General features: G+C 40.1%; 1 pseudogene; it reads left to right on the forward strand.

The window, feature by feature from the left end:
- LOC119288305 overlaps positions 1 to 5,306 on the forward strand; it is an 11,578-nt pseudogene extending 6,272 nt beyond the window's left edge.
- The last annotated feature ends 3,736 nt before the right edge of the window (positions 5,307 to 9,042 follow it).

Here is a 9,042-nt window from a genome sequence, read left to right on the forward strand (position 1 = left end):
CAACTAGCAGCAGGGTAAGTGTATTACGTACTAAACAATATGGTTTTACCCCCTTCTTATATTGGTTGTATGTAGGCATCATGACTAAACAATATGGGTTTACCCACATCTCATATTTTTTATGTCCAGGCATCAATACTAAAGATATGGTTTTAACCCCTTCCCATATTTATTGTATGCAAGCTATGATGAATTTGGATGGAATAATATTATCTTATATATACTTCCTCCATTCCTAAATGTAAGTTTTTTTTAGATATTCCAATATGGACTATATACGGAGCAAAAATGAGTGAATCTACACTCTAAAGTACGTCTATATACATATGTGTGTAGTTCATATTGAAATCTCTAAAAGGACTTATATTTAGGAAAGAAGGGAGCACATAACAAGATTCTTAAGGGTGAAAAACAACGACGGCAAGGTATTAACAATCTATTTTAAAACAACGACGGCAAGGTATTCATGTTGCTCGCTGAAGTTGAACAACACGATGCATTTAAAAAAACTTGAGACAATTCCATCAAGCTTTTTTAATTCGTCACAATGTTTACATGGACGGACGGAAGATTCCCTGGGTGCCCCAACCAAACATGGCGGCTAGCTCCCAGGGTAAGTGTATGCTTCACTAAACTGCGAGCTTCAGAATTTGAGCTCCTACGTTCATGAACTATATTACAGAAAGTAAAGAAAGAGAATGGCTTATAATCTCTTGAACTATAGCCCCACAACTCAACATTTTTTTCTTCTGAATGTCGTCAACCACCACCTTGCAGTCTGATGCCACATGAATTCTTTGGGCATAGAGATCATCTGCTAGACCCATAGCTTCTCTAACTGCCAATGCTTCAAGCGTTGTTGGGTCCGAATTATATCTGAAAACAATGGCAGAAGCGCCCATATCGCCACCTTGTTGGTCCCTGCATGATGCATTTTAATGGCCCTCTTGGCCTGCATCTTATTTTAGATTTAGGTTGGGCCAGATTTTATTCATAAGAAAAAAAAGGTTGTACTGTCATGTTTTAGTTGTGTTAAAATGCTTACCATGTTAGTGGCACAATGCAAGGTGCTGTTGTGAGTTGTTCTTTTTAATATATATTTTTCCAGCAGACCAACTTTACAAACAGAATTTACATTTTTTCTCCCAGTATATGATTTGGAAAACTTACCTTTCTCTCCCAGTGCATATTTTGTAGAGAAAAAAACTTAGTTCATTAATCAAGCTTTGTATGTGCAGCCTACTGGGTTTATACTACCATCACTGCACTTTTTCCTTGTATGGTGTGCTCCAATCGCACTTACTATCTCTCTCTGTGTTGCAAGTTTGTTTTCCTCTTAATGTTTTAAGATAATGAACACTTTGAAAGCTCAGTGAAATGTGTCTACTTTTGCCTGTCTTCCTGTTTATCTTCCTACGGTCACAATCCTACGTATAGGTTCCTCTTATCTTAAACCAATAGCACTTACTGTAAATAATAAACACACTCCATATTGACACGCCATATAAATGGGCGCAGCGTGTCACCGGGCGGGTTTTGCTAGTTCAGATCCAACTATCAAGATGATTCCGAAGCTAAAATAAACAAGTCTTTATAATATTTATAATAAACTTTTATATTTCTAAAACTTAATTTATCACTAAAATGCAAGTCTTTTGTATATACTATCTCATAATACTATTTTTAGGTATATCTATCTTATTTAAGCATGATGCTCTCCAGATATTATGATAGCTACAAATATAATTCTAATATTTGTTTTTACAAATACATTTTTTGTATTAATCTGAAATAATATAATGTGTAATATTTTTAATTTAGTTTGGCTTGTTTTGTGAAATTTATAAATTTAGCTGAACAAAAATTATCACATTAATCCTAAAATTAATTCATGCCCCTCATACGTTATTGTGTGCTCATATGTATTCTTCCCCATATAGGATCCATAAATATCTACATAAAAAGAAACTTGATTGTCTCATACTATAATAATGCAAAGATAACTGGATGGAGATTTCTAGAGTGCAACAACGTTCATCTTAGGTGTAACCAAACATATAATTAAATAGTGATCACCGTGTCAAATTTACCCTTCTCATACCACTACTACTGGAACATGGTATTTAGTGACAATTGACAACCATATGTGATAGGCTTATCATAGGAAACTATTAATAAATATTTGTTATTGAATATGGTAAAAAATAAAGTTCATAAAGAAGTATGTATGAGACATGGAGATCATGGAGGATGTATCCCTGTACAAGATCCGAGGAGCCAAAGAGCTTTGGAATCTTCCGTCCTGAGGTGTGCCGCATGGGGAAACATGAGCAGGTAGAGGATTGCGTGGTGGTAGGAATCTGGTTTGAGTTCTTCCACTTGGAATCCTTGTGAGGGCACCTATATAAGGATCCAAAGGCCAAAGTAACAACACTGCGAAAGTTCAAGCGATCTACATCGATATTGCGAGCAATACAACTCCCAGCAAGAATAGTGTTGTATCTCTCCCGAGAGGACCCGGACCTTGGTATATCCTTGTGTTTCATGTGCAACCATCCAAATCTGCCATTCATATCTCTTCAAACAAATATAATTATCTAATCATGCACCCTCCTCCTTCGATACCTATGACCGGATCAATATGCCGACAACTGGTTTTCTTAAAATCCTCCAAAAATAGTTTTTTTGAAATCGAACTTATAATTCTTGGAAAATATTGGTTTTGCATGCACCTATAAGGTGGAAAAGGTATCATACTTGCACATTCCATTATGAACAAGTTCCATGGACAGAGCATTCGGAAGAAGAATAGAGGCTTTTAGAAGAAGGGTCAAAGCATTCCGAAGGAGGGATGGGGCATCTAGAAGAAGAGCCGGAGCATTCTGAAAAAGAATTGAAGCACATTCAGAAGAAGAGCCGAAACATTCACAAGAAGAGCCAAAGCATTTCGAAGAACGTTCCAAGCAATCTGAAGAAGAGCGAAAGCATTTCGAAGAACATTCGAAGCAATCTGAAGAATAGCCAAAGCATTAAACAGCTTGTTTCCAAAAGGCCGCAAATATAGCATTAATGAGTTGGTTCATCTTTGGGTGGCCGAGGGCATTTTTGATTCGTGTGACCAAAAAAAGAGAGTGGAAGATATTGGGTGGGATTGCTTCAAGGAGATGATCTCTGTTTCATTTTTTGTACCAATTTACGAGAATTACACTTGCGCATACCATGTTATGCATGATCTTCTTCATGATCTGGCAGAATCACTCTCCAAAGAAGACTACTTAAGATTGGAAGATGACAACGTCATGAAAATACCACCCACTGTTCGACATCTATCTGTTCGTGTGGATAGTATGAAGCAACACAAGGATAGTATATATAAGCTGCATCATCTACGCATTATTATCTGCATAGACCCCATAATAGATGATGCAAGTGAACTTTTTATTCAGATACTACAGAACTTGAAGAAGTTGTGTGTACTATATTTGTCATCTTACAGCAGTAGTAAGTTGCCAGAATCCATTGGTGAGTTGAAGCATCTTCGATATGTGAACATCATCAAAACGTTGATTTTTGAGTTACCAAGATCACTATGTACACTTTACCACTTGGAGTCACTTCTTTTAAATGACAAAGTTGAGAGTTTGCCTGAGAAACTCTGTAGTTTATGGAAATTACGGCATTTTGAGCGACATGATACTATAAGAAACCCTTCACAGAAAGCATTGCCTCCAATTCCTAACATTGGCAAACTAATTTCGCTTCAACACTTTGGGGAATTTTCTGTGCAAAAGAAAAAGGGATATGAGTTGCAACAGCTAAGGGACATGAATGAGATTCGTGGCAGATTAAGACTCACAAATCTTGAGAATGTCACTGTGAAGGATCATGCACTAGAATCGAAGTTGTATCAGAAAAGTCATCTTGGCAGCTTGCAACTTGTCAGGAGTCACAAGAATAACAAGGATGCAGAGGATAGTTTACATTTGGACATTCTAGAAGGCCTGATGCCACCATCTCAACTTGAGAGGCTTAGAAATGATGGATATAAATCTTCAAAATATCTGGGTTGGTTACTTGATGGTTCTCATTTTGAGAATTTGAAAATTTTCAGTTTTGTTAATTGCAGCGCATTACAAAGCCTACCATCCAATTCCGAGTTGTTTGTGAATTGCTCTTCACTTGTCCTCGAAAATGTGTCCAGCTTGAAGACATTACCTTGTCTTCCACCAGGCCTTAAAATGTTAAGAGTAGACAAATGCACACTACTTATATTTATTTATATGGATGAACATTATGATAAGAGAGAGAATATCATCAGGATAGACCACTTAGCATCACAACTTGGTTTAATCTAGGAAGTGGATTCAGGATCGAATATTAAGATGTACTCTTTCTGAAGCAGCTAATGATATGGATGCGTGCAGGTGTGTCACATGTTCGAAACCTTCAGACTTCTCTAGAAAGAGAGGAAGATGAAGTATTGGTAAAGGAGGATATCATCAAAGCATTGATATACTCACACGAGCAGAGGATGAGACTCATGTATGGAAGGAGCATTGGGCTGCCACTGGCTCCACCATCAGGACTTCGTGAGCTTTTTCTTTCTTCATGCAGTATTACAGATGGAGCTTTAGTTCTTTTCCTTCATAGCCTGGCTTCACTGAAAATATTGCGCTTACAAGATATCATGACTTTAACAACATTTCCATCGGAAGAGGTCCTCCAACATTTGACAAAACTTGACCACTTGTCCATCCAATATTGTTGGTATCTCAGGTCATTAGGGGGCTTACGAGTTGTTACCTCTCTTTCCCTTGTTCGATTGAATTCTTGCCCTTCTTTAGAGTTAGCATGTGGAGCAGAATGTTTTCCGTTGTCCCTAAGGAGGCTCGGGATAGGCAAGTGCATGCTTGCAGCAGACTTCATCTGTGCTGACTGGCCACACATGAATGATATTGAAATAACCAATTGCAGAAGCACACCATGCTCGTTTTTTGTAGTCTCACCTCTGTCAAATTATTCGCACTGTGGAACTTGCCAGATTTATGTATGCTCGAAGGATTGTCTTCCCTACAACTTGCACACGTACAATTGACTGATGTTCCGAAACTGACCGCCGAGTGTGTTTCACAGTTTCGAGTACATAACTCACTCCTATTTAGCAGTCCTGCAATACTCAACAACATGCTCATGGCTGAAGGCTTCACAGTTCCAACATTTCTATCTCTTAAAGGATGCAAGGAACCAATCATTTCATTCGAAGAATCCGCCAGTTTTACATCTGTCAGGTGCCTGAGTTTCTATGATTGTCAAATGATTACCCTACCAACAAATCTAAAGTGCTTCTCCAATCTGAAGAGTCTCAACATCTATGACTGCCCCAACCTATCATCTTTACCAGATATGCCATCCTCCCTCAAGCAGATAACCATATGGGGTTGTTCTGAGCCCTTGAAGGAAAGCTGTCGATCACCCGATGGAGCAAATGAGGGGATAGTACAATACATTTTTGCACTTATACTTGGCTTTGCACTTTGACTTATAAGCCAGAAAAGCACATATTTATGGGATTTTGGCTTTGGCTTTTTACTTGTACAATAATAAGTCATAAGCCAAACCCAAAAATAGGTCCACCCTTAGTTTATAAGACAACATTCAAAAGGCAAAAATAAGCCCAACCAAACACCCATCAGATAGGTGCTTTGCAATAACCTATTTGGGTCCAACACTATAGGAATCAGGCACTTTGGCCGATGGCCATAGCACACATGGTGGACGGCAACAGGTCCGGCTGAATAGGCTATGGAAAAGGCCTCTTGGTCGTCTGCTGGTGGACGGCAAAAATGAAAAGGGCTTTGCCATCCGCTGACGGGCGGCAAAGAGCCTGGACATCACACGTTGCATTTCAGGTTCGTTAAGTGGTTAACGGCGTGCTTTGCCGTCAGCCAGCGGACGGCAAAGATGCAAAGGCCTTTGTTGTCGGCTGACGGCAAATCTGCCAAATACGCCAGCCCCTAAACCCCATGTTGCATAGGTAGCTGCCACGTGGCAAGTTTGCCGTCCGCTGGCGGACGGCAAAGTGTCTGAATAGCCCCTGTTTTTTCTATTTTTTCTTAAATTCATTCAATTTTGACAGAATTTCACACACACACACACACGCACACACACACACACACACACACACACACACATTTCAAAAATAATTTCAACAATAAGTTTCCAACAACATATACACATTTCCAACAACAAGAACATATACAAGTTTCCAACAACATTTCCATATATACAAGTTTGCAACAAGATATTCAAAAAGTTTCCAACAACATATATATCCAACAAGTTTGCAACAAGTTTCCTCAAATAAAAAGGAAGCACAAGAACAAGTAAAGTTTGCAACAAGTTTCCATCAATGCTAGCTTCCTCATCTCAAGCAAATCTGCAAATTAGGAAAGATGAAAGTTAGAAGAAGAAGAAGACTAGCTAGAAGAAGAAGAAGAAAAAGGAAGAAGATGAAGAATTTGAAGAAGAAGAAGAAATCTTATTCTTCTTCTTCTTCTTCTTCTTCTTCTTCTTCTAACTAAGGTAGGTAAAAATGCCATTTTTTAGCTAATTAAGGTAGGTAAAAATGCTAAGCGTGTAGGTCATTTTTTAGAGCTAGGCTCAGTAAATAGGTCATTTTGGAGCTAACCTACATAGTTATGCCATTTTTGAGCTAACTAAGCATATTTATTCATTTTGTAGGACAAAATGGTAAGTGTAGATCATTTTAGAGCAATCCTAGTTAAAATCGGTCGTTTTGGAGCTAGGTAAGGTTATTTTGTCATTTTGGAGGAAAATAAACTAATTATATGATAATTTGGAGCTAAAACAAGGTTATTATGCCATTTTTACCTAAGTGCGCTAATTATGTCATAAATGAAGTAGCTAAGCTAATTATAGATCATTATTGAGCTAACCTAGGTTGTTATGCCATTTTGTACCTAAGTGAGCTAATTATGTCATAAATGAAGTAGCTAAGCTAATTATAGATCATTATTGAGCTATCCTAGGTTGTTACGCCATTTTGTACCTAAGTGAGCTAATTATGTCATAAATGAAGTAGCTAAGCTAATTATAAATCATTATTGAGCTATCCTAGGTCGTTATGCCATTTTGTACCTAAATGAGCTAATTATGTCATAAATGAACTAGCTAAGCTAGCTATAAATCATTATTGAGCTATCCTAGGTTGTTATGCCATTTTCTAGCTAACAAAGCATTTGTTAAGCAAAACACTTGGGAAAACTTACCATAATCCAGGAGGTGAAGGACCGGTCCGGGTTGCGCCACCGCGAGACGGAGAAGGATCGGTCGATCCTTTGTGGGAGGTGTGCTGCACGAAAGATCATTTGCAATGTTTAGTTAGCATGATGCAACTGAAATGTGAATACTAGTAACTAATGACCATTCAAATGAAACTCACCGTGTCCGCTATAGCAATCTCGGGCATCGCCGGAGGGGTCTGACCGGTTTTCTCGCTCACGAAGTACACAATTTGTTTTCATGGGCCAGTCATATTAGTTAGTAATGAAACGAACATTACGTGCATGATTTGCCTAGTATGCGGGAGAAACTTACCACAAGGAGCTCGTATAGGGCCCGGTGACTCGCGTCGTTCCGGTTCCTCTTCGCCTCCATCAGATTTGCCGTCCTCTCCTCCATCTCCCTCACCCCCTCCGTCGCCTGCCTGGTTGCCTCCGCCACAAGATCCTGGGCCCTAGCCTCGATAGCGAGATCAATTGGCCGTGGTCGAGGCCTCATCTCGGGAAGAGACTTCGTCCGCCGCTTCTTGATCTCCGGGAGACTTATACAACAACGAATGAGTCCATCCCCAATGGCTACATGGCCATGTTTCCTCCCATCACCAGCTAGCATCACGAGCTTAAGATCAAAAGGACTCTAGCTCGGGTTGAAGTCCTCGCCTTTCATCTGCTTCCCCCAGTCTCTGTACCTCACAAGCTTGGCGTGGGAGGATGTCACGCCCAATATGCGACCCTATCCAAAAGGAACTCGAAGGTCCCACCAAGGATAGACCCGCATATTGAAACGCTTTTGCAAGGTGGATATCATTACATCAACATTACATAATAGATGGGGATACATACATAAGGCATACAATGCCACTCGAATACAACATCACAATACATCAGAGCTTCATCCGACTACGGATGAATCACAAACAGAAACTCAAACGACATCCACCCTGCTAGCCCAGGCTGCCGACCTGGAACCTATCCCCTGATCGAAGAAGAAGCAGAAGAAGAACTCAACGCAAGCAAGCATCACTCTCGCGTCATGATCATCGCAAAACCTGTACCTGCAACTGTTGTTGTAGTAATCTGTGAGCCACGAGGACTCAGCAATCCCGTTACCATGGGTATCAAGACTAGCAAAGCTTAATAGGAAAGGAAGGGGTAAAGTGGTGAGGCTACAGCAGCGACTAAGCATATATGGTGGCTAACATACGCAAATAAGAGCGAGAAGAGAGCAAAAGGAACGGTCGTCAACTAGTAATGATCAAGAAGTGATCCTGAACTCCTACTTACGTCAAACATAACCCAGAAACCGTGTTCACTTTCCGGACTCCGCCGAAAAGAGACCATCACGGCTACACACACAGTTGATGCATTTTAATTCGGATCTGGTGTCAAGTTATCTACAACCGGACATTAACAAATTCCCATCTGCCAATAACCGCAGGCACGGCTTTCGAAAGATTATACCCTGCAGGGGTGTCCCAACTTAGCCCATGAAAAGCTCTTGCGATCAACGAAGGAATAGACCTTCTCCCAGGAAGACCCGATCAGACTCGGAATCCCGGTTTACAAGACATTTCGACAATGGTAAAACAAGACCAGCAAGACCGCTCGATGAGCCGATAATCCCGATAGGAGCTGCAAATATCTCGTTCTCAGGGCAACACCGGATGAACACTACGTACAACTAAAACCAGACCTCGAGTTTCCCCGAGGTGGCGCTGCAAGTGGCTCTGGTTCGGACCAA

The sequence above is a fragment of the Triticum dicoccoides genome, chromosome 4A (genome assembly GCF_002162155.2).
Source record: "Triticum dicoccoides isolate Atlit2015 ecotype Zavitan chromosome 4A, WEW_v2.0, whole genome shotgun sequence".
NCBI classification, from domain to species: Eukaryota; Viridiplantae; Streptophyta; class Magnoliopsida; order Poales; family Poaceae; genus Triticum; species Triticum dicoccoides.